Below are 27,972 nucleotides of genomic sequence, written 5' to 3'. Positions count from 1 at the left end.
ACAGCCATCACAGTCAACAGGACAGACATGATCTGACGGCCCTGGAGCTTTTATTTAGTAAGAGGAATGACATTAAAGAAAGTGTTGCTCAAATATCTGAATAGCACCATGATGCATGGTACATCAAAGAAAACTTGAGGAAGCACATGAGCTCTGAAGGAAAAGGGATTAGTCTATGGTTAACGTTCAAAGCAGACATTTCTGAGGACACATCCTTTAACTTGGAAGGGAATGAGTGGGAGACAACTAGAAAGAGAGAGTGCACCCTCCAAGAAGACATACTCATGTGAGCAGAGCTTCTGGGGCTCATGGGATTTTCTAGGGGTATGAAAGTGGACACTGACACCAACAGAAGCCATGATGAAAGGACAAAATGCAGGAGCCACTGAGAAAGATGTGTCAGGGGGAAGCATATGCCTTGCAGATCCCATTAAGAATGCAAATACAACAGGAGCCCAATGAAGGCTTTATAAAGGAAACTGACACAGGACATGGGCATTGTTTAACAATTAGTCTGGCTGCAGAGTGATGAATGAAGAGAAACAGCTGGAAAGCTAATGAGAATGGTACTGTATGTAGAACCCCAGGAAACATCAGCCAGAACAGGTAAAGTGTGTATGTGGGTTTTTTTTGGTGGGGGCGTGTATAGATAGATAGATAGATAGATAGATAGATAGATAGATAGATAGATAGATAGATGGATGGATGGATGGATGGATGGATGGATGGATGGATGGATAGATAGTTGTATATATACGTAGATGATTGGTAGATACATAATAGATAATAGATGATAGGTGTATGTGTATATACACAGAAAGATGATAGATGGGTATGTGTATATATACATAAATTGGTGATAGACAGACAGACAGAGACAGACAGACAGACAGACAGACAGACAGATGCTAGAAAAAGAGAGCTGAGATACTTGTTAGAGATGGTGTCCATAAGACTCTAAGTTGATGGGAAACTACCTCAGGAGGAGTGGGTAAGAAGGAAGACATTAGGTAGTGGGATATTTTGGGAGAAAGGAACCTGAGAAAGACAGTAAGAGTTTGAGGGATTCAGCCCAGCTAAAGGTTTACCAGAACAGTTCTTACAAGATGCTGGCTTGTTGTGCTTTTACCATGCTATAACTGAAGATCAAAAATAGGGTTTTTTATTTGTTTGTTTGTTTGCATTGTTCTGGTTTCAAACAAAGAATACAGACTTATTTAGCTCACTGTTCTGGGGGCAGGGAAGTTCAAAAGCAGAACGCTAATCTGTGCCCAGCATCTGATAAGGGCCTTCATGCTGGGTCATGGCAGAGCAGAGGGTATCACATGGAGAGACAGAGCAGGCAAGCCATAGGGTATTGCTTTTGTATTAGAGCCACTCCTGTGATAATTCACGAATCCATTAATCCACTCATTAGGACACAGCTCTCTCATCTGAGTCACCTCCCAATTGTCCTTTCTCCAAGTATCATTAACCTATGACTTTAGGGATTAAATTTCCAACACATGAATACAAGGGCCAAACATGGAAACCACAGTAGATGCCAACAGTAGTTAATTAGATAGATAAATTGGGAGCTCAGAAGTGTTCTGGGCTAGAAATATGTTTGAGTCATCAGTGTGTAGAATGTATAGTCAAGAGACTTTCAACAGGAATCCCCTGGGAGAAAGTCTATAAGAAATGAGAGCCCCAGAGGAGAGGAAGCATCAAGACAGACAGAAGCTACCCTGTCATGGCACCACAGCTGTGAGCTTTAGAAAGCTGGGGGAGGTGTGAAGAGATAAAGTAGAATAGAACCTTGGGCCTCATCCATGCTGCACAGGCACTCTGTGTCTGAGCTATATCCCCAGCCAATGGCTGAGTTTTAAATCTTTGCATTAGCTCATGTTGATATATATTCAAACACATCCATGTCTACATGAAAATCTCCATCTGATGAACTCCAGGTAAAGCCAAAAACTCCACCAGGCCCTTGCATGCTCTATAGCCCCCCACCTAAGGAAGCCCAGGGTGATGGAGTCAAGCACTATCTCTCAGACCTGGGCAGTAAGCCTGTGCTGTTCTGAGGGTTGTTGGGAGGTGACAGAAATAGGCACATAGATAACAAGATCTGTGCAGTTCCTGAACTCTTAAGAACACTGGATATTGAGCAAAGTTTCATACCTCTCCACTATCCCCACTTTTCACTTTTCTTCATTGTGTTTCTTTTTTGGTTGTTATTATTCTATATTTGAAAACATAAAGAAAAAACAGTGCATGATGTAGTGCATTTTGACCTGAGATTCCCACTTTCCACTTAGCCTTGAGCCTGGCTGGGGCTCACAGGGGATGCACCTGGAAGATGGAACCCAGAAAGAACTTCCCTGGCCCCACCTCTCTTGCTGCCTTTATGTGGTTTTATTTCTTCCATCCCCTCTTGTCCAGCCTTTACCCTGTCTCAGCACTTTCCCTGCTGACTCTCATTTACTTCTCTCTGCTTCCTCCATAGTTGAACATATGAATGCTTGGGGTGTGCATGAGCACTGGAAATTACTGTTTTTTCCTTCTTCTCCTCCCTTCCTCTACCTCTGGACTGCTCTCCTCCTTTTCATTCTTGGAGGGGAGCTATCAACCACAGTGCCTGGCTGTCTAGAAGAATAAAAATAAGTTCCTCTCCCTCCTCTACTCTCAGAATGACAAATTGGTCCCTTCTCACTTTCCTACACCAGGAAAATTTAGGGTCACTGTCCTCCCCTTGTTCTACAAATTAGACTCGGGCAAGAGTAAGGCTCACTCTGATCTCCACTGGAAAACTCCATGCCAAATTGAAGGCAGTTGTCTCTGGGCCAGACTCTGGCCTGAAGAGACCAGAGAAGCTCCGAATAGCATCATCTCCTCCCTCTGAGGGAGGTATGGGACCAGATCCAGGCACAGGTTAAAGTAGGTCAAGGTATGGAGTAAGCACAGTTCTCCTGCAGTCCCACAGGAATCATGACAGGTGACCCAGTTTCATCTGAAATGATTTGGCATCAGCTCACCCTTATCAATAGAAAGTGGCATTAGAAGCCTAATTACATGCGAGTAAGGCTTGGAACTCTGTAGAGAACTGAGGGTTGATGTTGACTCTGGCCCCAGCAACTGGCCCAACCGCACCATCACCTCCCACTTCTCAGTGCCCAGTCTGACACCAAGGAAAGTGCAACTAGCCCAGGGCCCCCCATTTCTAAATGATTCTATCTAAATAGGATCCTTTCCATGAAGACCAATGTCTCAGGACTGCCCAGAGGGGTGGGAAATTCTAGGTTATATGTTGAATGTGGTGTCTAGAGTATGGGTTGAGCATCCTGATTGCTCGACACAAAAGAAGGCCACTGCAGAGAGGGTGTGTGTGTGTGTGTGTGTGTGTGTGTGTGTGTGTGTGTGTGTGTATGTATGTTTGTAGGGGGTTCTGTCAAAGACCTACAACATGGTGGTAAATGGGATAGTCAGGTGGGATTACTGACTAGGCACAAGACCCCAAACTACCAGGGAACTTAAAGAGTAGACATTCGGCCCCATTCATGGAAGTCATAGGACTTTCCTTTTAACTCAGTATGAGTCCAGCCAGCCTAAGCTTGGCACCTCTTTTCTAGCAGGTGTTTCCAGAAGAGAGCAACTGGTCAGTTTTTTTATGCCCAGGGGAGGGCAGAGTAACTGACAGTCAGTTGGAGGGCAATTGCCCAGCTCCATTTCAGCATTGCTTGTCTCCTGCCATTCTGTCTGAGTTTCACTGAGAGGGGTGCAGCAAAAACTGGCCCTCCCCATCCCTTGCTGCATCTGTTGGTGAACCAGATACATTGCAAGGTGCAGGGCACAGGAGACAAGACAAATGACATAGGACCAGGACAGGCAGAGGCAAGAGCAGCAGACAGCAGGAAGCTGGCTCTCTGTAACCTATAACTTATTACTTATTCCTGGCAATCAAGAATTCCTCAGTGCAGAGGATCAAAGGTGAGAAGTGCTTAATAGCACCCGACCAGTCCGCATGGGTCCAGAACCCTCAGGAATTCCATCAAAAAGACAGCACTTCTTTAGCATTCTCTCTTATGAGGAAGGCGTCATGAGCAAACCCAATAGGGAGGCACAGCAGTAGGGGACTGTTCTCTCCTGGAAATACTAATTACAGCGCTTGCACATGTGTGCCTTATACTAAAAGAAATCCTCCATGTTACATGCACAGCTACTCTCCACAAATCAAAATGTGACACATAAGCATACTAAACAACTTCTCTATTCCACCGAAATCTCTTTTAATGACACCAATTTTGACATAATTATAGTACAATGAAGAAGAGCACAGATGCTAAAAGCAAACTGCTTCGCTTTTCTCAGCTGTGAAGTGGGAAAACGATCATCTGATTCCCAGAGTTATTGGGAAAACTGAATATGTCTCTAGCACACCGGAACAGTGTCTAGCATATTGTATGGATGTGGGAAGCATTTGCTGGTATTCTTCACCCTGGCCTTTCAGAACACTAAATACTCCTAAGGATATAATTAAGACCCCTCTTCCTTCTTAAGGATTGTAAGTGTTGTTTTATGCTCTTAAGTGCACTTAGATTTAAATTGTATGTACAGGTGTTTGAGGTTTGCTACAGCACCTGTGGGTCTCAAGCCTAAATGAAACCTCAGGAGGGTACCCTTGGGAATCCTGGTCCTAACACTCATCCCCAGCTAAGGACTTCAAAGTCAATTTCATGTTTAAACATATATCTTGTGACTCTTCAATAAATGGCTGTTTCTTTTGCTAATACCACCTCAAAAGTGCCATTTGTGGAGTCATGTAACCCCAATCTCAAAGTGGTCAGTTTGCCTAAGAATACTAAGAACATCCTGGTGGATAGGCCCAACCCAGCTAGTGTCCTGGAATTGGAATGCTGTTCTGAGAGGCAGATCCAGTCCCTAATGGTGTCTGCATATCTAGTAAATGTACCTCACTGATCACCAGACAGTCTGGTGCACAGGTCAGGGGTAGCAATAACTGACATATCCCATGAACACATATGCCGTCCTTTGTCTATGGGGCAAATGTTTACTTGCACAGAAAGTGCTTGCACAGCACATGGGACAGAAGTCCTGTCCCCCAGAGACTTACAGCTAGTGGGATAGGTTAGCCCATAAAGAAAATAAAAGGAGAAAACACACTGTCATAGACAGTGTTAAGTTTTCTGGAGAGAAATAAAATACTGGAAGAGTATGGAAGCAAAGAGTTCAATTTTAAATAGAATATGGTTAGGAAAGACTTCATGTTTAAGACTGATGGGGAAAAAGTGAGCCAGCCATAGCAGGTAGGAACATCCCAGCAAAATTCAAGTGTCAGGAGCAACCCTTATGTGTCCCCATCCACCGTAACAAGGTCACAGTGCCTAGAACAGATGAGAAAAATGGGAGAAGGTAGAACAGAAGGTTTTGTATGAGCCTGCAGACACATGCAGGAGCCTTTCTTCCACAAAGACAAAAGAGGAACCTCCAACAAAGGGTTCAGTGAACAGGACTGGCACGCTCTGACATTCACCAGGATCTTCGGGACATTGTGAAGTGAAGTGGTGTGCAATCAGAGAGATACCACATCAACTCAAGCAAGAGACTTTATCTATACCTTCTTTCCAAGGAATACCACCTGATCCTATGACTCTAATGTCATTAATAAACTGAATATTCTCAAATGCCTACCTCATGTTTTAGCTTCAGACCCACATATACCTCTACCTTAACCATGACATCTAACTTATAACTTATAGATAACTATAAGTTTAATATTGGGCATTTCCAACTTATTCACCAAACAAACTTGTGACCTTAATCAGAACACAGTCCCTTCTCTCAGTTCCTCTTCAGTAAAAGACACCATTGTTGCTATGTTAATGTAGCTGGGCGATCTTGTCTCTTCCCTTCTCTTCTATCTCCCCTTCTACCCAATGGAAAGTTGCCAGGTTCACCATCTACATAGACCTTACTTAAAGAGGTTATCAGCTCTCCCATTTATACAACCCTTCAGAGTCTGCTAATACTACGGCCACCATCTTCCTTTCAGGCTTCACCAGTTCTCCATGTATCAGGTAAAGCAATGCTTCAGCCTATGTTGGATTTTATAACTGCTCTCCCCACAACACTCAAGACAACATACAAACCCCTAACAATGGTCTACAAGGTCCAACACAAGCTACCTCTCTCTTCCCTAACCTGCTGCTTCTCTCTCTCTGTCTCTTTGAGTATTCCAGCCCCCTTGCTTTTCTTACTGTTCCATGAACCCATCAAGCAACCACTCTGGGTCCTTGCACTTGCTGGTCCTCCATCTGAAAAGTCCTCATTCCAGGCTTCAGGGAGCCAGCTTGTCCCCTGTGTGCAGACTTCCACTCAGCATTCAACAGCACCTCCTTACTTGATCACCCCATTCAAGCCTTAATTAATGAATTAGATGCTTACCCCCAACATTCTGTTCCTTCCTTTGCTTTCCTAGCCTTCATGTGATTTATTGCAGTCCGACATTGCTTATTTCTAAATTGTTTAATATTTGTCCTCATAGAGAACAGGAGTGCCAAAGGAGCAGGATCTTGCTTGCTCATCACCCTCCTCAGCCCATAGCACAGTGCCTAGCCATAATAGGTTATTACTCCATCCCTCCAGTAATTGGTTGCATTTTCACTGAGCATCTAACTCTGGGCTTCTGAATAGTCACAAAGCAGTGGAGATATCTGACACCCATGGAGTTTACAGTGTAGAGCAGAAACTTAAATAATCAATGCAAGAATTGATAATGCTTGAAGAAAAGACAGGAGTGGAATAAGGAAATATATTGAGAGCACTAGGAATGAAATTTGAAGGATTAGTAGAGCCTGATAGACTAAAGAATAGAAAGGAACTGGAAAGATTACACGAGGACCTGAATTTGTATCCCTAGAAACCCCATGAAGTTGGATGCCGTGGTAGATATTTGTAATCCCAGTATTCCTAAGGTGAGCTAGATGGCAGAGGTAAGAGAATCATCCAGTCTGATAGCCTGGCATGCACAGCTATGAATAAAAGATTCTGTGTGTAAATAAAGGGGTGACAAATACCAACCCTCCTTTGGTAGTCCTCTGACTTCACACAATATCATGGTGTGTACATGCCCACACTCACATATATGAACACATACACATCATGCACACACAAAAATATTTTTTTAAATAGAGGCGATAATGTGATCACAGGCAGGAAGTAAAGACAACTTTAGAAGGTTAAGGCTCATGGAAAAAACAGGAGCAAGGGAATAGATTGGTGGCACATAAAGCAAGAGGGAAGAAAGAGTATTAAAAAACTCTGTGAGACCCACTCAAAGGTCATAAGAAGCACAGAAAAGGACAAGCGCAGATCCACTGGGCCAATCCCGACACTTAAACTCCAAAGCAAACACTGCAAGGGTCTAGACAAGGTCAAAGTCAGACAAAATGAAGCACAGATAAGCCAATTAAGATTTCAAGTAATGAGGCTATTCCCGATGAAAGAAACTTGGGAGACACTAAGAAACATTTGCCATCCTTTACAATTCACTTCCAGTCTCCTCTCTAGTCTCAGTTTCAACATTTTCAACCCCATCCCATTTACTGTGGCTGATTTCAAAACATGGTGACAAATTTTACACCTCCCATCCTGCTTCTGCTGAGCCTTCCCCTTTCCTCTGCTTTCTGCATGCATAGTTATATGGATACAACCTGCTGAATCCACTTGGTGTTATATGCATGAGTTTTAAGGATTAATCATTTAGTACTGGACAACCAATTAGGGAGTTACTCCATGTGGGGCAGACTATTTCTCCCACCATCAGCATTCCTTAATTATCTATGGTTCTTTGTCTAGGAGTGAGGTCCCATGAGTTTTTCCCCCCTCAACATTAATATGTCTGTTTTTTTAATGCTTCCCAAAGGCTGAAATTAAGTCCCTACTACTGAAGACACCATGCACTTCTGACACAGGGCTCAGAGGATCCAAGCTGAACTGAAAGTCTCCTCCCTGAGGACTAGCTTTCATAGAACCAGAAGTTGCTGTGCAAGCTACCAGTGGGGAAAAGTAACCAATAATCTACACCAATTTAAAGACTATTAACCATAACAATGACCAGCATGACAAGATATCCCTAAAGGTGCAATGGTGACATTCATCTCTTGGTGGTAACCAACAGATATCTAATTGGCTTAAGGACTTCTCAGCAAGTAAGAAAACCCATCTGGAACTGGAAGCCTAACAAGCTACCAAGGGCCAGTGATGCCATGAATTTTATAGGAGAACTTACTACCACTACTTTAGTAACTACAATTTCCAACTATATCCAAAATACTTATCCTTACATTCATAGATAAGTATAGCTCCCAACTCTTACCAAAGCAGCTTGGCTATCCAACACACAGAGACCATTACAGAAAGCCAAAACTGGAAAGAATGAAGAGAACAACTGATCATGAGGTGCCCAGCTACAGTGAATATATCTATAATACAACTCCTATACCTAAGATTCAGGGAACATGGTAGATTGGAGGTGGAAAGACTATAAGAGCCAGAGAACCAGGAAATCTGCTATGAGTTTGTGTCTCTTCCCACAGAAACAGTCAGTCAGACCTAGTGAGAGCACAGAGATCCTAGTCATAAGGCTAGAGAACCAGCATTGAACTGAACCAAGCCCTCTGTGGGTGCCAGCTAGGAGGCCCGGGCAGTCTATGGGATCTCTAACAGTGAAGTCAGTGTTTATCCTTAGTGCACAAATGGACTTTGGAAGGCCATTCCCTATTGAGTTTCTATTGCAGCCCAGATACACAAAAGAGGGCCTAGGCCCTCCCCCAAAATGATGTGACAGACTTTGATGATCCCCCATGGAAGATCTCACTATCCTTGGGGAATGGGTGGGGGTGGGTTGGGGGGGACCAGTAGGGGACATGGGAGGATGGAAGGGTGAGGGAATTGGGGGATTGATGTGTAAAATAAGATTATTTCTAAAATAAAAAAAGAAGAAGAAGGGAAAAAAGAAATAACAGGAAAACTTCTCCCAAGATTCTTCACCAATATTGCTGCCTAAGGAAGACCTTTCCACCTCTTTGAGGTTTCTCCATGAAGTGTCCCCTGACTACTCCAGAAAGATATCTCATGGCTCTTTTCATCCTGCAGTACTTGGTCCATATGCTCAAAAGGTCCTCAACACAAGACAGACAAGGGACAGAAGTCATGGTTTTTTTTCCCCAAGATCAGGAGCAACACCTCTTCTGCTTTTGCATAGCTAACTGTCCAGGAGTTAGAAAGTATGCACTCTGGTTTGTGGTGCATACATTAATCTGAACTTCTCAAATTGCCTACATTCTCTCCTATTCTAACTCATGGAAGCTTCCTAGTTCAACAAGGCAAGACTCTTTACCTGAGTAGCTATATAACCTTGAGCAAACCTGGATCACCTCATTTGTAAAATGAAGAATGATCAGAGAAGCTATGAAGACTACTATAAGGATTAAAGTCACACTATAAAATTCTCAACACAAAATGGTATAAGATGAATGTTAGGCTGTATGCTTATCTGTTTTCTGTCTTTAAGCCTCTCATTTTTTGTATAGCCTATTGTTCATAGACATCTCATTCAAGTGTTTTGCTCTGAGAGAGGAGAGGGAAGATAATGAAAAAAGGCCTACAGATATATGGATGGGGAGAGAGCATTCACCCACTAGTAGCAGAGAGGCACTTCACAACTGGAACCACAGAAAACAAGATGGCTTTGGCAAAAACAATATGCTCCCTTGTCTCCTCTACAGCCAACTTCTGCTCACTACTGTACAGATCCCAACTGTATCGCACAGAGGGTTAAAATCTCCAAGAGCCTGTAAACACTGGGTGGGTCTCAGAAAAGAGATCAGTTGCCATGGATGTAGAGAATATGAAAATTTTTCCAAATTACAAAAGGATTTTAATTAAGGAAGAGAATGAAACATGGACAGATAATTAAGACCCCCAGGATATTCCTTCTTTGCAGGAGTGGAAGCAGTCACAGGAGTCCCTCGCTGCCCTCAGCCCTATCTCCCTACATTCTTATCCTGCACCTTCCTCCTCCTTTGGTCTTGGACACTCAAGTCCCTACCCAAAGTACCACTTGACCTTGGGACATACGTGTTGCTGACTCATTCTCCCAGTTTATAACATAGCTGGGAACGCTTACTTCCTCTGTTATTATCTTCTCCCATTCTACTTCATCTTGCTCCATGTTACAAATTGTGTACAGTACTTCTGGTATTCAAGAAAGACCCTTTATGAAATGCACAATGCACACATGCACAAACACATGTAGGATATGGGGACAGCTTCTTCAAGAGAACACTCTTGAAACTTCATTTGGACAGGTGATGATGATATGACCTAAAGACACAATTAGGTGTGTTAATTTCCTTCCTATCATTGTGCCACATGTGCTGCTATCTGCTCTGACCTTTGACAGGCACACAGGGTCAGGATAGATAGCAGCACATGTGACAGTGATAGGCAGGAAATTAAATAAAGAGCCTCCTTTCCAGAAAGAACAAGTCACTGCAGGTTCTATGCAATCAGCAGGGCTAGGCCAGGCTGCTCTGCTCTGTGGTGTGTGTGTGTGTGTGTGTGTGTGTGTGTGTGTGTGTGTGTGTGTGTGTGATTTTGCTTGGGCTTAGGTTTTACACATTGCAGGCATATCCATAGGAGACTTCTTCCTAAGTGCCTGAGACAAAGCCTTCACCCTTGTGCAAAAGGCTCATATCTACAAGCTGCAGCACACCTATGACCTGCACTACTACAGAACAAAACACCACAATACATAAATCTCCTCAGCTCAGTATCCCATCATTCTCTCTCCTTGTCGCCTACTTCTCTGCTTGCTAACAGCACCCAAGATCCACCTTAAATAACCTAGTTTGCAGTTTCATTAGCTCCAAATGGAAGTCGTAAGACAAATGCAATAAATAACTTGGGTACAAAAGACAGGCCTGTGCCCTCCTCTTTCTCTGTCACACACAGGCATACATAGACTAAACATCATCAATTATGCTTTATGGCAACCTTTCCTGGGCATAGCATGATTGGGTGGGGTGGGGATGCTCATAGTAACTGTTCTATAGAATAGAAAGAGTCATGTCATAAGACTTCTGAAATCTAGGCAATGGAACTTGAGGTGCTGGGAGTCACAGAAACTCTCCTCTTTGAGGAGAGTTGTCACAGTGACCTTGTCACTGGTGTCTTATTGCTGCTTCTTCATGATTTGGTCCTGGAGCACACTACTTGTGGGCTGTCTTATCACCCCAATGTCATTTGCTAAGGACAACTAGTCTGTTACCTAGAGAGTAAAGTGGATGACAAAGATCTGACTAGAAATAAAGAAAGGAGAAGGGAAGCCACTGATAGACACAGCAACCTAGCTGACTCTTCCAGCTTAGGGTACACGTTTTGTCAAAACCTTGGATGTGTGCATACAGAGGTCTTACCCTGGGTGGGCATGTGTTTGCTGCCCTTTGGACTCTGCCTTTGCTTTTGTGCTGTTAAGGGAGCTGATAGCTCTGATTTGATGAGGTAGCTGGTAGCATCTGAGAAGGGTACCCTCAAAGGCAGGTGAGGTGCATACCATGATCATTCAGGTATGGATGGAGTCTTATGGGAAGGAATTCAAGCTCCCACCCTGCCTTTAGTCTCTGCATCACCTAGAAATCTGTTTTTATATCAAATATTCTGTCAGGGGCTTTGTTTTACATAATCAAGGAAATGATCACAAAAGGTCATGATATGAGGTTTTGTGCACAAAGAAAAGAATCCTAATAATATTTTGAATATACATTTTACCTTTATTTCCAGGGGAACCCATTGACCATATCTGTCAAAACATGTTAGAAGATGACAAGCAGAGCGTCATCATTGTAAATCTCAATAATAGAGATCAGTGTGTATGCTCATAACCTTATGGTATTTTCATGATAGCTAACATCCATAAAGCATTATCCTGGTTTGCAAAGCACTCTTACCCATTTTTACCTAGTTCTCACAGCTACAGTGGGAAAACTAATTACTGAGTTTGTGTTCGAATTCACAGTAGAGAAAATGAGTCTCACAGGCTAAACAGCCTGTCTGAAGTCATCAAAGGGGTAGAAATGGTAAAGAAGCAAAATCTGGGATAGAATACAGGTATTTCTCAGAGTAACTTCATGCCTAAAACTACCATATTCCTTAATGAATTCACTAGTTCAGCCTAATCAGTTCCCTAGGATACTCACTTAATTATAAGTCATAAAAATGACTATAATACCTCTACACACACACACACACACACACACACAAAGCCCTCAATGTCATTAGAGAAAAAAACATGAGTATAAAGCTGCTAATAGTTACATTCATGTACAAGTGAATTATTTATATCAACATAATTACTTTAATAGATTATATTGATCTATGCTAGGAATAAAATTTCTGCCAGCAAAATATTTATTTTTAGCCTTCAAAGATCACAGAATTGTCATAAAACCAAGACAGAAGAAACTAGGCTAGTCACAGGTTTTTTTTCATGTCAAGACAGGATTTCAATGTCAAAAATATTTCCTTAATTCAGTTTCATGTTGAACAAATGCAATTTTGTGAAAAGCTATGTGGCCATTCTTTTCTCAGTATTTCAGGTTCATAAAGACCTCACCACAGGCTCAGCACAGCTCCTCAAGAACACTTCTACACAGGAATGTAAGGCTGCTTTGGCATCTGTAGACAGGGAAGAGTCCTGAAGTCATTGGAATCTGGTATCTGCAATCTGCTGCAGGATTGCCATTCCACAATACCCAGATTGGATGAAGTTGGCAAGAACTAGTTAGGATGCTAGTATGCATTCTGCAGCCGTTGTTCCACCAGAGGTGGGTTTTTCTGTATGTGGATAATATGATGAACAACCGTATTTTTCAGCAGGAACACAGAGCGTGAGTGCATTCTAGACATGACCCAGAGAACTAGCAAACATGTTGAGGAACAGAAACTAGGATGAAAATGTTATGCTTGCCCCGAGGCAACCAATCACCTTCCTTGAGTAAGGAAAAGAAAAGGAAAAAGAATTTGCTCACTCTGCAAAATGGAGCTTGCAAATGCCCGGCTCACAGAAGCAAAAAGTTGTACAAAGAGCATCCACACAGTGAGAAGAATGCACTTTCATAAGTACATTCATATGATATATCTTTTTTGATTAAGACAAAATTCTTTTAGGGTAGGAATAGCAGGCACATTACCCCCATATTACGATGAAAAGACAGAAGCATATTTGTTTTTTCATCTATTTGACACTTAGAATAAGAGGCTGAGTATTTAACTGGTGATAGGAGGGCGGGCAGCTGCCAGTGTCCTGAGAAGATATGAGCATATGTGAAAATGGAAGTGGCAAAAATCCAAGTCAAGAGAAAGAGGAGGGGGAAGGACGGGGAGGAGGAGGGAGGGGAGGTGTGGGGAGAAATATCTTCAACTGAGGGGTTGCTTTTGATCACATGTCATCACCAAGACTAGGACACACTTTTTTTCTTCCTTTCTAGGTATGGGTCCCTTTAAGAGTATTTCAAAGCCAGGTTCCAAGCCAAGGAGGCCAACTGTGTCACAGAAATCAACTGCTAATTATACACAAACCCTGGTAAACACTGAAACAAATAACCTTTCCCCTACTTTTCTCTGGAGATTTTTCCCTTTATCAGCCACAGGGGGAGCTGAGCTTATACACAGGTGAGACTGAGGTGGTGGTGACTTCCCACAGTCAGAAAGCAGCATCCCCATCCTGATGGGGCTGACCTGTCTGAAGGCGGGGCCATGCTGCACATCCCAGCAGCTGGCACATGTTTGGTGGGTCTGCAGAGCTAATCGGAAGAGGACCCATCAGTGGATGCTCACCACCAAGTCATCGAGGTGCTAATGCTGGAAAGCAGATCATTTAGACAGGGAAGGGGACACAGATACCTAAAAGATGTCTGGTAAACGGGACCATCTGGGCAAGTGCCAGATGCAGGCCATTGACATTTAGATCTGAAAGAAGGACTTGGAGGAAAGATTTCTCTCTGACCTCCCTGGCCACAGTCATGAAATGCCCTGTGGAGGAAGTAACCCCAGAGTCTTGCAAGGAAAAACTCAATCTCAGTGTATACCAAGAACAGGGATTTGAGGCTGGCAGTGAAGCAGAGGAGAGGTACAAAGTAGCAAGACACAGAAGCAGGAACAGACTGTGAGGACCAGGAAATGTGTAAAGAAGGCTGTGGAAGACGATGTTTTGCTTGTCTATTCTACATGGTATTTAAAACAATATTTAATAATATCAGGCGCTATGTCGCTGTTATGAGTCAAGATGTGCAAAAGCAGCACTTGTAGTGTCTCACTCATCACACAACTCCATGAGAGGAGCCTCACAACAATTCTCACTTCATAGATAAGAAAACAAAAGCACAACATTTAAAAATTTCCTGAGTCACAACGGGAGTGGAGATGGGACCAGGCCCCCTAACTACTCTGTTATTCCACCTTTAGAATCAGAAATCACTTTTAATGGTATCTTCATATTCTCAACACATAAAACTCACAAAGGGAGACATCTTAGGGATAAATGCCTTATATGCATTTCACAAAAATAGATGCACAGTGTAGAATATATTTAAACATCACTTAGAAACTGAGGTTTTTCTGGGAAGATAACAACTAGAAGCAGAAGTGATAGATGACTGTTGCAGTCTCCGATCAGCCTTGGCATCTGGATGATTTCTGGACTTTATTTGGCTTCACACTTTTGAAAAAAATGGCGAATCCCATTAAAAAGTAATGGTGGGCTCACTCACACTACTTTAGATAGCACACAGGCTGAGGTTTGATTATTCTTAGGATGATGAACTAATACAGAATGAAAGCTCTCTAAGTCAATAGCACATTTACACAAAGTTCAAGTGAGTGCAGAGATGATGGCAGAGGTAGCTTTACTCCATAGTCTGCACCAAAAACCAATTAAGCCAGCTCACCGCAGGTAGCCTCCAAGTGTGAAATGTGGTCTCAAGCACACTGATCACACGCAGCTTTTTAAATTAGTTTTTCCTTAATTTTTCTATTTCCTCAATTCTCCAGCATCATTCTTCATAGTTGAAGGTTTCAAAACACAGAATACATGAGATATAACACCTAGAATGGAATGACCCTTCCCCCCCTAAAATGTTATTATAGGAATTTTTGATAGGTCTTACAATCAATGATCCTGGATTCAAGGATATGTGATAGTTAAAAGGCAGTAGAGGGACTCATATCTGGCCAACAAGCTGAGAAGAGACTGAGTGATCAGCCTAAATAAGACACCTATATCAAGTCTATACGTACTCCCCCCTCACTAAAGCTCAGGGAACGTCTTAGAAAAGGATACGGGAAGAATGGAAGAGTCAAAAGACGAGGGAAATACTGTGACGTGATGTCTTCTGACCTGTTGTGGCTGTCACACTCATGGACTCACAGCAGCAGTGCAAGACCTTCACAAAAACAAGCCAGGCAAAATTCTGGCACAGATGATGGGGATGATCTCCAGACCCCACCCCTTACTTAGGAGCTATTGGCAACTGATAATTTCTAGGCGAGACAGCATCATTCTCTTTTCAGGATGCAGCCACTGATAGGATTCCCATACACTAAAAGGGACTCAAGGAGGGGTTGAAGGGGGGTAAATTGGGATCTATATGATCATATTTTATTGTATACTTGTATGAATTCTCAAGAAGAAAAATCCCAAAACAAAGACAAAAATCTAAGTATATGTATGTAGGAAATGTCATAATGAAAATCATTACTTTGTGAAATTGATATATACTAAAACAATTTAAAAGTAATTTTATAGGGGCTATCAAAGATCATCCATGGACCTCAGTGGGTAAGTCCCTGGTCTAGGGACTTAATGGGTAGGAGAGAGGGGAACAAGTAGGAAAGTGCTAAGGGGATAGAAACTTCTTCTCTACTCCCAGAGGCTGCTACGATGAATCTTATCAATGAAAGTTTCCTGTCTTGGTCTTTCCTTTCAAAGTAGACAGGACCCAGGAAAGGCAGGAGACCTCCTGGGTCCTCTGGGGCCAGGTTTATAACTATGGATCCTTTCTTTCTCTTGACTATGGTGAGTTCCCAGAACATCAGACATATTCTATACAGATGATCAACTAAACTATTCTCATTGGTCTTTTTCATAAAATCCTTTCCTTGTAGTTAATTCAGTTCTCTGCCTCTATATGTGTACAGAACATCCTGTTTGCTTTTGTGGACAGACAATGGTAAGAAATTCTCAAGAACCCTTCAAAAGGGTTCACTGAAAGTCAAGTGGGACCCCTAGTACCTGAGAAAGAAGAAGTTCCTGTCCATCCCCACCTTATCTTTAGAAGAGGCTGAGGAGAAATCAGCCTCATTGGGGAAGGGGACAAGAGGGTGCACTGTCTGGAACTGACAACAAAGCCAATGTCAGATTGTAACAAGTAATATGTAAGGAGGCTCACACAGCTGAGAGAAAGTACTTCCAGCCCCTCCCCCACACAACCACCAACCCTGTAAAGTCATTTTTCAAGTTATTCCTTTAAAACAATAGGAATATAAAACAGCATCCTGCTGCACATTAGATAAATGATGTCCCCCATGAAATGTCAAGAGCTATATCACCTTTGTTCTACAGCCTATATGCATATCACCAAATTCCCATGCTCCCTAGTCCTCACATTAAACAGGCCAGGTCTACACCGGTTTTCTAGAAACTCCCTTTATATTAGCCACACTCCCTGGTCCTCCCAGAGAGCTCTGAGTATCTGTCTCCCAACCATATATTATATTACCTTTGCCTTATGGTTATGAGGATGTGTGTATCCCTCTTCACAAGACTTGCCACCCGTTTTGGACTCGAGTCTATAAATTACAACCAGAGGTCATTCTGCATCTATCACTGTATAATAGTAAAGAGTAGACAATCATGAAGCCATGGAAGTCCACCTGGTGGGAAGTGCAGGCTGGAGGCAGAGTGGGTCTTTCCTTCAATACTCTCCTACTCTCTAGGCCATCTCTTTTCCTAGTGCTTGGCAATTACAGTCATGTAGAACAGAAGATCTCAAACTTTACGGCATGGCCTCAGAATCCTGAGGGAGCTTGTTAAAATGGACTCCTTCTTCCTACCTCTGGGGACTATGTAATATTAGGTTAGGGCAGGACCCAGTGATCTCAAATGACAGAGGCTGTTCCTGCATGACTTTAAGATGGGCCACAGCTGGAGGGGTCCTGAAAAGCTTTGTACAATAATTTTTTTCAAGTGAATGATCAATTGAGGAAAAATTAGAGACCTCTCGGCTTTCCCAATGGGCCAAGTACTGTCACTATGCTATCCCTGCCTGGCTGGGATTCTGGAAACATTTGACTCTAGAGTGATTCAGTGAAAAGTACCTGAAATGGCTGTTGAGTCACCACTTTACCACCTCCAGTTAATTTCTGTCCCTGAGGCCCAGAGACAGATCACCTAAAGCTCAGCATTGTCTCCAAACAGGGAGATCATAGCCTATGACTGTGTGACACATCAGGCACCCAAGGCATGGATTAGATATTAAACTGTCTATTAGAGTGGGCTAAAAGCAGGCAAAAGGAACCCTGAGCCAGCCTAATGGCCCTGTGCAGACAAAAGACTGGGAGACCAGCCTGGTGCATGGTGTGAAATTCAGGCACCAGATCAGGAGGCAAACAGTGCATTTGGAACGCATCCCAAAAATGATGGCATCCCTAGCCTGACAAATTATTAAGAAATCAAGATGAATCTACAGAGAGTAGAAATGATTTCAAGGCAGAGACGGCTATGAATGGGAACGTGACAAATATGAGGAAGGGAGAAAACCTGCTTCTTCCCATACAAGAAGCCTGAGAAGGAAACACTCAAGCCAATAATTCCAGCAGGGTGCATGGCAGGACTTCCAGAGAGAACATGTGATTAGCCAAGAGAACAGGCTGCCACGGTGCTTCTCGTTTTTTGAAAACAGTTAAAATTATTTGAACTTCCTTCCACCCCCAGTAACCCTCTTTCCATTTCTAAATCCCACATATATATTTGTTTTCTAACCTTCCCTTCCTTCCTTAAAACCTCTTTGTTCCCCCTCTCTAGGCCCCTTTCTCCTTCTTGGTTTCTCCCATCCCCCACACATAAATATACATATATGATAAAGAACATACAGTATTTGTCCTCCTAAGTCTGAGTTATCTCACTTAACATTTTCAAGTTCTACCTATTTACCTGTATGTTTCATAATTTCATTTCTCTTTATAGACAGATAAAATTCCATGTAGTAATACATTTTCACTATCCATTCATTTGCTGATGGACACCTAGGCTGTTTCCATCTCCTTGCTTCTGTGAACAGAGCAGGAATAAATATTAATGTGCAAACATTGCTGTGAATCTGGGTCATACGGTAAGGAACAGTTGGGGATAGAGTAGAGGGAGATAGAAAAGAGGAGAAAAGAGGAAATTGTAGGGAAGAAGGGAAGGAAAGAGGGAAGGAGGGGAGGTATTAACCATAACTAAGTATATGTGAAAATGTCAAAAAGAAACCCGTTACTTTGTGTGCTAATTAAAAAACTAAAATTAGAGGCTGGAAAGATGGTTCAGTCTATAATATGCTTGCTGTGTAGGCACGAGAACTAGAGTTGAATACCCAGTACCCACATCAAAAGCTGAGTGTGGCAGCATGTGCCTATAATGTCAACACCAGGGAGGCAGAGACATGAGGAATCCCTGTCTTGCTGACCAGCCAGTCTAACCAAATGGGTGAGCTTCATGTACACTCAGAGACCCTGTCTCAAAATTAAGATGAGAACAATTGAGGAAGACACCTGATGTCAACACCTAGACTCCACATACATGTGTGCACATGCACCACCCTCATGTATTCAAAAATAAGTAAGTTAATTAATTAAAAATTAACTGAGGGAACAGTATTTATCCCTAGTGTACAAATGAACTTTGGGAGCCCACTCCACATAGAGGGACACTCTCTCAGCCTAGACACACAGGGGAGGTGCTAGGTCCTGCTCCAAATGATATGACAGACTTTGAAGACCCCCCATGGAAGCCTTACCATCCCTGGGGAGCAGAAAGGGGATGGGATATGGGGTTGGTGAGTGGCAGGGGAGGAGGGGAGGAAGAGGGAACTGGGACTGACATGTGAAACAAGCTTGTTACTAATTGCAATCTAAAATAAAAGGAAAAAATCAGCTGAGGGGGGAATTAGATTCCGGTATATAATGCTAGTGAGGAAGATAGCTGGCTTGAGGGCTTTCAGTCCCTTAATGTTCCCAAGAAAATCTTTGGGATTTAACAGAGGCAGGCCCAGGCTTGCCGGGATTGAGTTAGTGAGGACTTTGGCTGTGGTTCTCAACTTTCCTAATGTTACAACCCTTTAATACAGTGCCTCATGTTGTGGTGACCCCCAACCATAACATTATTTCATTGCTACTTCATAACTGCAATTTTTCTGGTGTTATGACTCATGTAAACGTCCATGTTTTCCAATGGTCTTAGGTAACCCCTGTGAAAGGGTTGTTTGACCCCAAAGGGGTTGCCTCCCACAGGTTGAGAACTGCTGGTTTTTATGCTATGCAGGGTGACTGTAATTCTGGCCCCTTTGTACTTGGCCAGTATACCATAAGTATGTTCAAACTACTGAGGACAGGGAAGACACCCAGTTACAAATCAGAACTCTCAGTTCTAAAACCCACTTGCTACTTGTAAGACATGAAAACAGGTTTCCCAGTTTCCTCCATAGACTGAATTTGTCCAGCACACTTGAGCCAGACTTCATAGAGAGCCATTTTCATCCTACTCCCCCTTGACAATTTCTCCCCTACCTCTTTCTTTTTTCCTAGCCCAGATTCCACTGCCCAGAAAAATTACATTGGAAAAAGCCAGATCTCTAGCTTACCACTGTTTGCAACCAAGTGGCTATGATCTTTACGGAAAACACTACGTGCTATCACTAATCTCTCATGAACCTCATCAACACTGACACCAAGGGGGTCCTCATCACTGCACAGAAATCAGGCCATCTTCCTACCCTATTTGCTCCTCAGGCTTTTAGGAAGGTAATTTACATCTTCTCCTCAAACCTCCAACATCTTCCTCCTCGCCCCCTCAGCTGATGACCTCAGTGCCCACTTCACTGAGAAAATAGTAGGAATTGGAAGAGAATTTGTACAACCTCCCAACAATTCATCTGCCAGTGAACCAGCCCCTCTCCCCTTTAACCACATTCCCTTAACTGTTCTTGCCTTAGGATGATTCATTTCCAGCCCGTATCTTATTTGATCCACTGGAAGCATTTGACTCAAATGAGGAAAGAGTTTTTGAAAGAGGAAACATGAATATCAGTTAAAAGGAACCTACAGACTTAATATACAAATCTCTAAGAAATTCATCACAAGGTAACACAGGATAGCACCTGTTTCACATGATGTTGACACAACAAGGGGAATGTGTTTCAAAGAACTGATTGTCTAATGCTCTCCTTCCTCCTCCTTCAAGTACTCTCTTCCATTGGCCTCGGGACATCACACTTTCTTGTTACTGCTTCTTAGTTGTTATTTGGTTGTGATTCTTTACCTCCCTAACACCTAACCTTTGGAACTCAGTGATAGAATCCCCCCTGCTCTCTACTCTATACTCACTTCCTTTAGGGGCTCATAACTTCAACTGCCATCCATACACTGAAAACCTCCCAAGTGACATGCCCTGAAAAGCTCGCACACTGAACCCATTTATTCAACTTCATAGTCTTCCTACCACATCAAATAAGCATGGCAAAGTTAATGTGCCCAACTCAATTTTTAATCTGCATTCAAGCTACTATCTACCCCAACTGATTACTTCAGTGCCCTGCCTTCCCTCACTCTTATAACAAGCCAACCGGAGAGTGCCATGGCAACCTTAATCACACACCCAGAACCATCCTCCTTTTACCTTCTACAGCGTTGCCTCTGAAATGGGAGCCCCCATCCTGCTACCTTGGATCAGTTCAGTGATCTCCTAACTCATCTTCCTATTTCCAGCCTTGCTCCTTTAGAGTCTTAGTTCTTAGCAAAGAACTTGGATCTTTAGACTGCGACATTGGCCATGCCACTTCTGTCCTCCACCCCTACCCTCCACATTGCTTTCCATCTCACTGATGTTTAAAAAACAAGTCTTTAAAATGATCACCAGGTCCATGTGAGCTGGCTGCCTACTCAATATCACTTTGCCTATCACTCATGGTACTCCAACATGCTAGTCTTCTGTGCTGTTCTGCAAATGTAACTGGCACATACCCATCTCAGGGTCTTTGCAATACTGTCCCAGACATGTGGGACATAGAAAAACCATGAAAGAAAGCCACTTAGCTCATTCCTTTACCAGCTTCAAGTTTTCGTTCAGATGCCATCTTCTCAGTATGGCCCCATTGACAGCTTCCTTTAAAAGTGAAGATACCCTGAGTGAAATGGCAGACTCTACATATTCCCTATGTAGAAGGAAGTGGCGATAGGGTGGGAGGCTGGGAGGAATGGTGGAGGGATGTGGGAGGAGGGGAGGGAGAGGGAACTGGGATTGACATGTGAAGCAAGCTATTTAAAATTAAAATAATAAAATAAAATAAAAAGTGAAGATACCTTTATCCTTTACCACTTAATTTTTCTCCATAGCATCTATCACTATCTGATATATTCCATATGTTTGCTATTTATTCTGAACTTATTTCCTTAGGATGAAAAATCCATGAATGTGAGACCTCTGCTATATCCCCAGCATCTACAATAGTCTTGGCACATAATAAATACCCAATAAGTTAATAATAAATTAATGTATGAGTCTGTAAATACCTATGTGAATATATAGAGGAGAGGAAAACCTTTACTGTGAGTTCTAGAAACATCTCTCTCAACCTTCTTTCTTCCTTAAAGAACTTGGAGTAAGAGTTGCTGCCAGTTGGGAGCAATGGTGAGGAAGCTATAGCTCCTCCCTAAGTACACTTTACCTCTGCCTTCATAGAAAAGGGGGCAGACCTGCTTCCAGGATCCACTTATCAATCTTCCCATTAATCAGATGAGTCACTGGTGAACACACAGAGGTATTAGAATCTAAGCATCACCTACATGACAGAGTCATTCACAGGAACAGAGAGGTACAGATGACAGATGGGGAATGTGAAGAAGAATTGTCCATTCCAGAGCGTGAGTGACACTGTCTCCAAGTGCTTCCAGATGTTAGCCACTTGATCCTAGGTCAGCTCCTAGATTAGATGGGGTACCTCATTATCCTGCTACATGAGATGATCACTGCTCCTGCCATTCATCTGTCAAATGAGCTTTGACAGATATCCTCCTGTCATCAAAGCATGTGGAGGAAGTGACGGGGGATGGATAACTGAAGCAAAGATTAGACACGGTCCCTAGTCTCCCATCCCTCAGCCTTCTATAGATACTACAGCAGCAGAGCTACTTCAAAAAGAAAATGGGCTTTTTTTTTTCATTAGCTCTGGGATATGGTGGGGTTTTTCCCCCAACATGTTTGCATATCATACACCTGAGTAAAATCTCAGTGAGGCAAATAGTGAACAGATGTTAACAAATTCAACAAGTACTAACTGTACAGCTAGAAGGCAGGGTAAAAGAGAGCCACTGGCATAAACCAAAGGATTTCTGGGGACCGAAGAAGACTCTCAAAAGCACTCAGATTACAAGTTGCCTCTTTTTGTCAAAAAGCCAGTAAAATCTTCAAAGACTTTCTCTACCACAGTAGCTCAAAGCATCCTATGCAGAGACAAAGAACAACGCTGAGAAAACAGCACAGCTCCACATCTACATCTACATCCGTATCAACAGAAGAGAAGTAAAACCAGATACAGACATGCAAAACAAACAAACAGAAAACCTGGACATTGATATCAGAGACCTGGATAACTGCAGATAGGGGCCGAGAACCTTGGCAATCAGAGTATTAATCCTAAAGCAAGAAAGCAATCAGCCAACAGCATAAACCAAGAATGACAAAGAAGAAGGAAACTCAGGTCCGAATCAGGCGAGAGTGATTCTTCTGGCCACATCTAGCCCCAGTGAAGAGGATTAAAAGTTAAGCCAAAGGAACATTTGCTGAGTGAACTGCACTGATCAGGGAAAGAACATGCTGTGCTAGAAAAGGAACACCTATCAGGTTCAGGATAAATAAAATCAATTAAATTAGTAAGTGCCAGGGAGAGTCTGTGAGTTGAGGAGACCTTTGGGAGCTGTAGTCCAAACAGGTAGAAGCAGCCAGAAGAACTGAACTGTTTTCTATTCTTTTTACCACAGGAGGAATGGAAGCCAAAAATACAGTTGGAATTTGACCAAGGAGAGTTGAAATTTTGATAGAGACTAAACTAAACCTGGGGAAATTCCATGTAGCAACTGGCTAATCCCCTTACAGTGTGGCATGATAATGAGAAAACTCACACATAAATGAAGCTAAGAATAGTCAATGACAAAGTAATATAAGGTCACCAGAGGCATTTGTGAAAAGACTGTATAGCAGAAAGGAGACAAAAACCTTTGCATATTTCCTAGTCAGTTTTAATCATCAATGTGACACAGCCCAGAGTCATCTGAGATGGGAGTCTCAACTGAAGGATTGCCTAGATCAGGCAACCTGTAGGCATGTCTGTGGGGGATTGTCTTCATAACTAATTGTTATATAAGGGTCTAATACACAGTGGGCAGCACCATTCCCTGGGCAGTATAAGAAAGATAGTCAAGTGTAAGCAAGCCAGAAAATGGCTTCCACTTCAAGTTCTTGTTTGAGTCATTGCCCAACCCCTTTCTCAGTGATGGACTATGACCTGGAAGTATAAGTCAAATGAATTCTTTCTCTAAGTGACATGCTTTTGGTCATGATATTTATCATAGCAATAGAGAGGAAACTGGGACAACATTTAGGATAAAATGGTTAAACTGAGTCCTCATGCTGGAGGAATTTATGTAGTATATATCAATGGCTCTCTCACTAGTATGGATGTTACTAGGGTCAATTGGTTTTGAAAAGAAGGGACAATGTATTGGTAGATAGTGGCTCCCTTCCGTTAGTGTTCTGCCTGAGGAAACATCAGTTAGATGAGTTGAACCATCCCAGAATGAGAAGTAGCAGGAAGTTGTGATGGCTATTCTTGGTTGTCAACTTGACTACACATGGAATTAAGTAAAACCAAGCAGATATATATATATATATATATATATATATATATATATATATCTTCCATTCCTATAGAGAACCCTAACTAATACAGAAGGGAAATAAATATCTTAATGTCTGCATTTCACTGGAGGTAGTGGTTCCTGTGTAAAATATCAAGACATGCATACTGCAATAGTAAGTTGATTAGTCGTTCAAAGTTAATCCCATGATGTAAATTGTATCTGTGTGCATATACATTTTCTCATTACAAAGTCTAAGTTTAAATCATGAAAAAAGTTCTTGAGGGAGGAAGGTGATCAAAACACTCACAAAATATGCAAAACTTAAAACATCTACAAGTTTCCTCTCTGAAGTTATAAACTCATTAACAACTGATAAGAGGAGGACACTGTTGAGCCTACCACACTGTCTGCAAGTTGGTGAGAGTGCTTGAGGAATGTAGTTTCCATAAATTGTCACCCATGTTGTGGTGGGGTCCTCAGTGACTTGTACCCATGCTTTTATAAGTAATTCCTCACTCACACACCAGCAGGAAGAAACCCCAATAACTTCATTGGTTTTCCAAAATAAAAAAAATTCTCAAGTATGGATTTTTTTCTGCCATTTCTAGATGCTTGTCTCCATGTGGCCCTGACAATGGGGCTGTTGGGGAGAAAAGACACATGGAAAGGACTGGCAGGTGTATTTGTCTACAGAATTTCAGCTGTTATTTTACCTACTTGCTCCAACCCCCTTTTCTTTCAAAGATGAATAGTTAAATTTCAAAGAATAGAAAGTCCGTATGGTGCAGTTTTACCATAGTCAGTCCTATTTCCAAAGAATTGGTTCAAAGAGTCTTATGGAGTCTTATGGAGTCTGCTCCTGGGGTGACAGGAGGCCTAAGTCAGCAAGGTGTGCCTATCTCCTCTACACATCCCTGACTTGGTCTTGCTTCACACCCCAGGTCCTTGGCCAAATGAGGTATGGCTTTTTCTTTTCTTTTTCGAGACAGGGTTTCTCTGTATTGTTTTGGAGGCTGTCCTGGAACTCGCTCTGTAGATCAGGCTGGCCTCAAACTCACAGAGATCCTCCTGCCTCTGCCTCCTGAGTGCTGGGATTAAAAGTGTGTGCCACCACTGCCCAGCTCTTTCAATGAATGCAGACTCTGTCTTTGTTCCACTCACTGAACTGAGTGCTGTTTTCCTGTTACTTCTCCCAGTCAGGATGCAGCTATCCACCTCAGTATCCACCACTTCTGCCAGTGAGGCCTGGCTCCATGCCCTGCTCCTAGCTCTAGCGCTTGGAAAAGTGATGTTTTTTCAGAGTACACGGAGTTCTTTCTGCCTGTGTAGCCAGATTATTTTGGAGGAACCAACCCTATTGTTCAGCCTGTTCCCCTATGCCTGGATCCAATCATCAAGGCTAGCAGGAGGCTGTGGTTCAATGACTAACAGGTTGGACTTCAGAGAGGGCGTGAGTCTGTGGCCCCGGGGACTGCTGTGATGAAAGGTTTTGGAGAATGTGTAATTGACCACTTTTCCTCCCTGATTCTTTCATGGATCAAAACTACAGGAGAAAGCAAGATCACTGTTGCTGTGTGTGGCCTGTCTTGCTACAACTGACAGAGCACTGGAGAGATGGGAATTTGAAGAGAGAATTGTGACAGCAGGGATCATGACCCTTCTCCGACCCCAGCTGCCATCTTTCTAGTGTTGTTAGCACAGTGCTTGATACATAATATCTACTCAGTCGGTGATAAATGTAGAAATAAATAATGAATGAACAAAAGAAATAATGTGAGAGTGAAGAGTGGCTCATCTGCTTCACTCCTGCATGTCTCAATACCACCTGATCCTTGGCCAGAGGAATGACAGATCACACCTGTATCCTCAAATGCAACGCCTCTCCTTTTGGGCTTTCCATGCATTTATCACATCTCTTAGGTGAGTCTACACATCTAATTGAAGTTCATCACTTTCAGAGCCCCACAAGTGACACCAGCCACTACAGAGCCAGTGCTATAAATTTCATGAGGTTCCTGGCTAATCTTGGGGGCATTGCTTCAAGACAACCTTCACATCTCAAATGAGAAGTGACTGTCCTCACCATGCTTGTCTCGTGCTCCCTGCTGCCTCCCACAACTAATAAGAATCCCAGAGTGTCATCTGGGGGGGTTTCTGGGTCACAGTACCCTAGAGTTTGCTGAGCATCTCCTGGCTCTGGAGACCTCCATCTACCCTCATCCCAATAGCCTATAACTTTTTCTTGCTAAATTTCTCAGTTGTATCTTGCTCATCCTGTATGGGAGTTTATCCAAATTAGTCCAGTCATTTCTTGGCATCTGTAGAACAGAGGTGTATGGACCTCCTATGGGTACCAAAATCTGAGGTTCCTCAAGTCCCATATATGGCACAGTATTTGCATATAACTGTAGCCAACTTTCCATTGCTTTAAATAATGTGTCTGTTACTTAAAATACCTAATACAAATGCAAATGATATGGAAATAGTTGTACTGTAAAGTTCAGGAGATGATGACAAAGACAAACTTGTCTATAGATGTTCAATCTAGGTACTGCCATCCTTGGCCTAAATATAATCTAATATGTCGTAGAAAATATTACAGTTTTATCTGGTAGCACCCTAGATTGGAGCCTAAGGATCAAGGGGGCTAACTACAATAGTCAGTTAGTTCCTAAGTACCTACATGTATAAGCCTCATACCATCTTTGTTCCTTTCCTTTATCCTCCCAAAGACTGCTTTCTGTATAAGTGACACTGTGGCCACCTAATAAGTTTTGTACACATGGGATCAGATTTTACAAAACTAAGAAAAGAACAGAAGGGAGCAGTGGGAACCTTGAGGTAAGGAAGAGAGTACACATGGGCCGGATCATCACTCCAAATGTATCTGCCTTGGCCGACGATGGTTAAAGGCAAAGGCACAGAGGATACCATCCTTCAAAGGCACCTTCCCTTCCCAAGTTGCTCTGCCCATTCTGCCCACTTATATTCCATGAACATCAAAAAATATACCTTTCTCCAGTGCTCATTATTGAACTTGGACTATGTACCACACCTTGGATGACTTACTAAAATCAGACTCTGCAAGGCAGAAGAGACATTGTGGTTACCTTGTCTAACTTCTGTTTCTTTGCTGGGATTCCCAGCAATCCTGCCCAAGCAGCTGGACAGCTGTGTCTCATATACCAACTCAGAGCCCATGTCCGACTGTGTGAATCACCAAGGGCTCCATCGAAAGTGCATCTCACCAATTATACATAGCTACCCAAAGTCAGGATCTCTAGGGCAGGAGCCTAGAAACTTGAATTTTCAGAAAGCACTCTAATGAGCCTCACAATTACCCATGCTTTCTCTGGGCATGTAATGCAGTAGTTCTTGACAGTGGCTGCATATTAAAATCAGCTAGGAAGCTTTAAAAAATGTCAATGACAGGCCTTTACCCCTAGACATTCCTACTTAATTGGCCTGGAGTGAAGCCCAGGCAGTATAATATTTAAAGCTCCCAGCTGACTCTAATGGGCCACTGGGGTTGAAAACCACTATAACAGCTTTCCAAACTGACGATGAACCCTTTGGGAACAGTAACTGAGAACCTTACACCTATTAGAACACCTAACTATGTGCCACTATACCATGTGGGTCCAAAACTCTCCACAACAAGGTGATCTGATTTAACTTCTTCATTCACCCATTGACAGAATGGCAGAACACAATCTGTGAGCTGCAGTAATACATATATTT

At 42.6% G+C, this 27,972-nt stretch overlaps 1 protein-coding gene across 7 annotated transcripts in view; it reads right to left on the bottom strand.

The window, feature by feature from the left end:
* The window catches only part of Cacna1e (calcium voltage-gated channel subunit alpha1 E), a 450,477-nt gene that overhangs the window by 184,553 nt on the left and 237,952 nt on the right, over window positions 1-27,972 (bottom strand). The window lies entirely within an intron of this gene.

The sequence above is a fragment of the Mesocricetus auratus genome, unplaced genomic scaffold, assembly GCF_017639785.1.
Source record: "Mesocricetus auratus isolate SY011 unplaced genomic scaffold, BCM_Maur_2.0 Super-Scaffold_100676, whole genome shotgun sequence".
NCBI lineage: Eukaryota > Metazoa > Chordata > Mammalia > Rodentia > Cricetidae > Mesocricetus > Mesocricetus auratus.
This window is presented reverse-complemented; position numbering and strand designations above follow the sequence as displayed.